General features: G+C 45.7%; 1 long non-coding RNA gene across 3 annotated transcripts; it reads left to right on the forward strand.

The window, feature by feature from the left end:
* The first annotated feature begins 203 nt into the window (after positions 1-203).
* On the forward strand, positions 204-4,110 carry LOC109745847 (uncharacterized). 3 transcript variants are annotated; one of them, XR_002228658.4, is made up of 4 exons: positions 907-1,252; positions 1,335-1,956; positions 3,244-3,316; positions 3,887-4,110. It is a non-coding gene; the product is annotated as an uncharacterized lncRNA (long non-coding RNA). The 3 variants fall into 3 exon arrangements; XR_012188030.1 differs by lacking the exon at positions 3,887-4,110 and having other exon boundaries at positions 204-1,260; positions 3,244-3,521; XR_002228657.4 differs by lacking the exon at positions 3,887-4,110 and having other exon boundaries at positions 204-1,252; positions 3,244-3,521.
* The last annotated feature ends 1,186 nt before the right edge of the window (positions 4,111-5,296 follow it).

Consider the following 5,296-nt stretch of genomic DNA (forward strand, 5'->3'; position numbering starts at 1 on the left):
CGCCGCCGTCCTCTGCCGTGGAAGTGAACCACATGTTTGATGTCCTCATCTTTCTCAGTGACTTGATTATGTGGGCCGCCCCCTATCAAGGACATTTGGGGGTGTGGGGACAGGCGGCTGGACTATTCTGTTACTAGTAACAGAATATTGTTTTGTTACTGTCAGGCCCTATATAGGAGCGACCCGACACAATCTGCCGAACCAGCCCACCAGCCCGAATCGGTAACAAACAAAAAGAAAAACGTGGAACCCGCTGCGCACGCCGCCTCCTCCCTCCCCGCCGCCGCGCCGCCTCCTTCCTCCCCCGCGGGCGCGCCGCCTCCTTCCTCCCCTGCCCGCTCGCCGCCGCCCACGGCCGGCCCCAACCAAGCGCTGCCGCCCGCCGCGCCCGCCGCCCCCAACCACCGGCCGCCATGCAACTCTCTCCTCCGGCCGCCGTGCGCGTCCCAACCCCGGCCGTCGCGCGCCTCCTACCCCGGCCGTCGCGCGCCTCCGACCCCACCCGTCGCTCGCCTCCGACCCCTGGCCGCCGCGCGCCTCCCTCCACCCGGCTCCCTGTGCAGCTATGGAGTCCGTCCTGGCTGATCTGCTCTAGCCGTTCAACTTTGGGTCTTCCGGCCGCTCGGCCAGCGGAGCTCGACGAAGAGCAGCCCGGTCTCACTTGTGTGTGGAGTTCTGAGCATCTTCTACCGCTGTGTTCTGCTCTCTTCTATTTTCAACTGAATGCGCTGCCATGTGTGGATTTACTCTCGACTCGCCGGGGTGGAGCTCCTCCGCCTCTAGCCGTCGATCCATAGTTCATTGTCAGTACAGGCTCTGAAGCTGCCCAGTACATGTTGGGGGACATTTCTGGAATCACGTATCCTTCTTGCAGCTGTAATTTTGATTGCATAGCAGTATAGTTTAGTTGTCTCTGAAGTTTTGATTCACAGCAGTACAATTTAGTCCCAGCTGCCATGATTCTGCAAACCATTGTGCTACCAAAAAGATGGTGCTTTGTTGCAACAAATTGTGGGGAAAATGCAGTGAAATAGGGCCAGTACAAGCAGATGGTGCTTTGTTCTGTAGGCTGCCACTGTTCTGCCTGTCCGGTAATAGCGACGGCGAGACGAACACCGCGCGCGCACCTGTGTGACATGAAGCAGAGGCATCACTATGGCCGCGTACAGAGTGTTGGGACTGCAACAATTCCCAAGGTCTAAAGCGTAGAGGATGTGCTTGTGAGCTGTGATGTTCTGAACTTGTGATATATGTATGCATGTATGCTTTGTTTTGTGATGGATCACATATAGATCAATTCTTTTTCTTCTACTGAAAATCAATATGTTCTGCAGCTGCGGCGGTGAGAGGCAGACCCGCTCATGTTACTCCATCTCCCAAGCTAAGTTTTCTGCTGTTTTTGATGTTATTCCTAAAAGAAAATCATTTATACATGGCCAATGTGAATGTGCAGTCTGGTGTAGTGCAAAAGAATAGTCACGTCTGTGGTTAATTAGCTGAGCATGCAGGGCCTGTTTGAGCTTTAGGTGGAGAACTAGTTGGATACTAGCGTTTTTGGAAAATCAAGTTGTTCTTTCTTTACATGATTTACAAACTCACATTGCATTCTCCTGTTGCTTTACTCTTCCATCTCATATTGCTTCATTCTATATGATTTGAGTTATCTAAAAGAGTTTTTGTTCCTGCTATCTACAGAGATACATTCTTTTAACTGAAAAATGATGTATCTGGCGGCCACCACTCCTTGGAACTTTTCTTCCATCTGCTTGTACGCAGACCATGGTGCTTCACTTTGTTCTTATCTTTTTTTATTTTGTGCAGCCAGTCAGTGCTTCTTCTTGATCTCCTGACCACCAGCGCCGCTTCTTCCGGGCCTTCTGCTCATGGCGCTCGAGCTGTCTGTACATTTTTTCCTCAGTTCTAAATTCCCAGAGCGCCAGTCCAACTACATATCAGGTATACTATGTTGCCTCTGCGATTTTCCGTATGCTTGTATGTACAAAATATGGTACAGTTGCTGCTTCAATTTCTGCCAATTCTGAATGCCAGTGGCGGAGCTAGCGACAAATGACTAAGGGGGCCATGGCGTGTGTGGAGGGCTGGTTTCTTCACAAACTATATTTCTCTCAATTTGTGACAAACAAATTCAGAATTTCTTCACAAAAAAATCCAAGAGCTGGGGGGCATGGCCCCTGCAGTAATACACATAGCTCCACCAATGCTGCATTAGCCATTTTTATTTTTAACACATACATCTAGCTCAGTTCAACGCCGCAACCACAGGCCGTTCAATCTCTCCGCCGTGGACACGCCCCTCCGCTCCTTCTGGTTGCCTATCATCCCGGTGTGGCCAGGGCGTTGGGTCCGCCGCCACTGCGACCAGCAGTCCAACCCGGCCGCCCCAGGCCGTTCACCGTCGCAGCTACTAGGCCGATTGTGTCGAGCCTCCTGCCACTGCTGGTGGGGCTCCATCGCCGCACCGCCCATACCGTTCACCGCCGCCACACCGGGTTGTTCAACAACACAACCCGAAGCAGTTCGACGCCGCGGCTTGGGAGGCACACACTTCGCCCCTCCATCCCAGGGGAGCAGTACATCTCCTTGGGCACTAGCAGTCCATTGCCGATGTACACTGCTGCTCTAAGCTCCTTGGCAACTGCTCCAATATGTCCAGCGCCGTTCCCAGTCCAGCCCCGTGGCATCCGGACGATCGAGTTCATGCCGAGCAGCAGTCCACGGCCATCAGCTCCTATTTCCACTATAGTGGTTGGGTTGCCGTTTTCCTCATCCTTCCCGGTGCGAGACAACCCAGCCCACATGCTGCTGCCGTCCGCCACCCCAAAATAGCTTTGGCTCTTCCTCAAGCAACCATTTGAAGAACCTTTTGGTGTTTTTTCTGCTGGTGATTGATTTTAGCAAATTGTAGCTATCTTGCGTATGGAACTTGAAAGTTCAAGATTGCTGTAGATTCAATTCTTGTAGTATAAATGTCCCAAAGTTCAGTGACATCGCTAATTGATGTATTGTGGTCTTGCATCTCCAATGTATGTTGCTCAGCATCCTCCCAATCCGCTCGATCTCGTCCTGCTCTGGAGCATGCTTCAGTTCAACAAAAAGCTCTGGAAAAGTTCAGAGTACTTTGTATTTATGGGCTAAAGTATATTATTTTTTGTAATGCTACATCATCAGCTATAAAAATTAGCTTAAGTCCTCTTTAACTCTTTTTTGCATCTCATATGCCAGGCCGTGGATTGCGCCCAGCACGTCGTTCCGCAGTGAGCCAGGATAGAGGTTGTTGGACACTGTCGTGCACACCGTGAGCAACTGTGGCCATTGGCCACCCCTTCGGCCAGTTGTCTTTCCTTGGTTTGATCTATTGAAAATTGAATTGTTGAAATTTGAATTGAACCGTTGAAAAGTTGGTTATGAACCTGTGACCTTCTGTTTGAATTGAACGGTTGAACTGATGAACTACTACCTGTGATCTTGAACTGTTGGAATTGAAATGTTGAATTTGGTCATGACTTTACCGGGGACAAAGCATAGTTTAGTTTCTAAATTTTACAAATATCATACGCAAAAATATTTGATATACAGATACAAAAGAACTGTATAAAAGATCATGGGTTGGTTTGTTGAAGACATGTGTTTTTGTGTATATTTTTAAGCTCGTAGTTCTATATTATATTTACGTATCCTTCAAGATAGTGGAATTTCTAAGAAAATAGTGTGCTCTCGTTTGTGTCCAAATCAGAGCCCAAATTAGTTGAAGAAAAATTCTGCAAGTTTGGTGCATGTGCTGCTACAAATCTATTGTATGTCTGCGTGTAGCTATTGTATGTCTTCTGAATCATGATGCATGCTATTCTTTGGTACATGTCTTCAGTGCGTGTATGGAAGGCCGAGAAGTTCCATTGCCGGTATACGCCAAGTTCAGAGGCGTTTCCGCCAACGGCGCCGAAGCAGCGGTCAAAATTAAACTCGGTTCATGTTTTGCAGTGCGGCTATTGTTGCGAATGAACTTGGCTGGTTGTAGCTGCTTGTACTAAACATGTGTGCCTGTGTTATCTTTGGTAATCAATGATGCAGACTAAACATGTGCTTGTGTTATCTTTGGTACTCAATGGTTGTAGTTGCTTGTACTAAACCAAGCTGGCTAAGGATGAAGTACACGATGCAGGCAATGAGGACAACCAAAACATGCAATTCGTACACATAGCAGCAGCTGCAAGTTCTTCTGTCTATGATGATATGATTGGTACTTCTTAAAAGAAAGTGTACATGATAGTTTGATGTTTCTCAGGAAAGGCAAAAATGGTTTGAATTAAAAACATTGATCAGTACGAATAAAAAACTATTATCAGTTCGAGTGCTCTCTCCTGCCAATTTTGGTTGATGTCCATGAATAGACAAAAAGTTGTATGAAATGTCCAATTATTACTAGCATATATGTTTAGATAATAAATAGCTCTCCATTCCTCTATGGAAATTGAGAAAGTTCGTCTATGGACCCGACGAATATATGCTCAAAGAAAAATAAAGAAAAAATACAACACATCTATTGCGGAAAAAGTTTATTTTAGTTCAGCTATACAAACCATGCATGTTTAATGATGAAAGTTCGGTAAGCTCAAAAAAAATGATGAAAGTTCGGTTGCTCAACCCAAAACATTTTTGGAATGAGAAAAATACCTTAGTACTTTCCGGAAGAGAAAAACACACGTTTTTTTTTGAAAAAATATCATTCAGTTCAACAATATAACCTATGCAAGTTCGGAGACGATGATACCGTGAACCGTTGAAAAGTTACAAGGAAAACCATACAGAAAAAACAGAGTAAAGTCTAGTATGTGAAAACATGATCAGTACAAACCCATAAGAACATCTGTTGAAGTACTTTTTTTTGGAATATTTTAAAATTACTCTATGAAAAATACATCAGTATAGACACACCCCTAGATCAGTACGAGTACTCTGTTTTTTCTGACGAGAAAAAAGCACAACGTGTCTCGCCGTAATCCAAATTACTCTTCAACGGTTGCGAATTTGAGAAAACGTTCAACATGACTAAGTTTCGTATTTTCGATATCTTTCTAACAGTATATTATTTGCCTCATTTCGACAAACTTAAAAAAAATCGTGTTCGAAATCAAATTTGACCGTATTCGAATTCGTTTTTAAACCGTAAGGAATTAGAAAAACATTTCAATACGAAAAAGTTGCCCATTTTCCATAGCTTTCCAACGCCGTATCATTTGCGTCAATCCGACAAACCGTTTGCAAAAAATCGCGAAAA

Source organism: Aegilops tauschii, chromosome 6 (assembly GCF_002575655.3).
Source record: "Aegilops tauschii subsp. strangulata cultivar AL8/78 chromosome 6, Aet v6.0, whole genome shotgun sequence".
Taxonomy (NCBI): Eukaryota; Viridiplantae; Streptophyta; class Magnoliopsida; order Poales; family Poaceae; genus Aegilops; species Aegilops tauschii.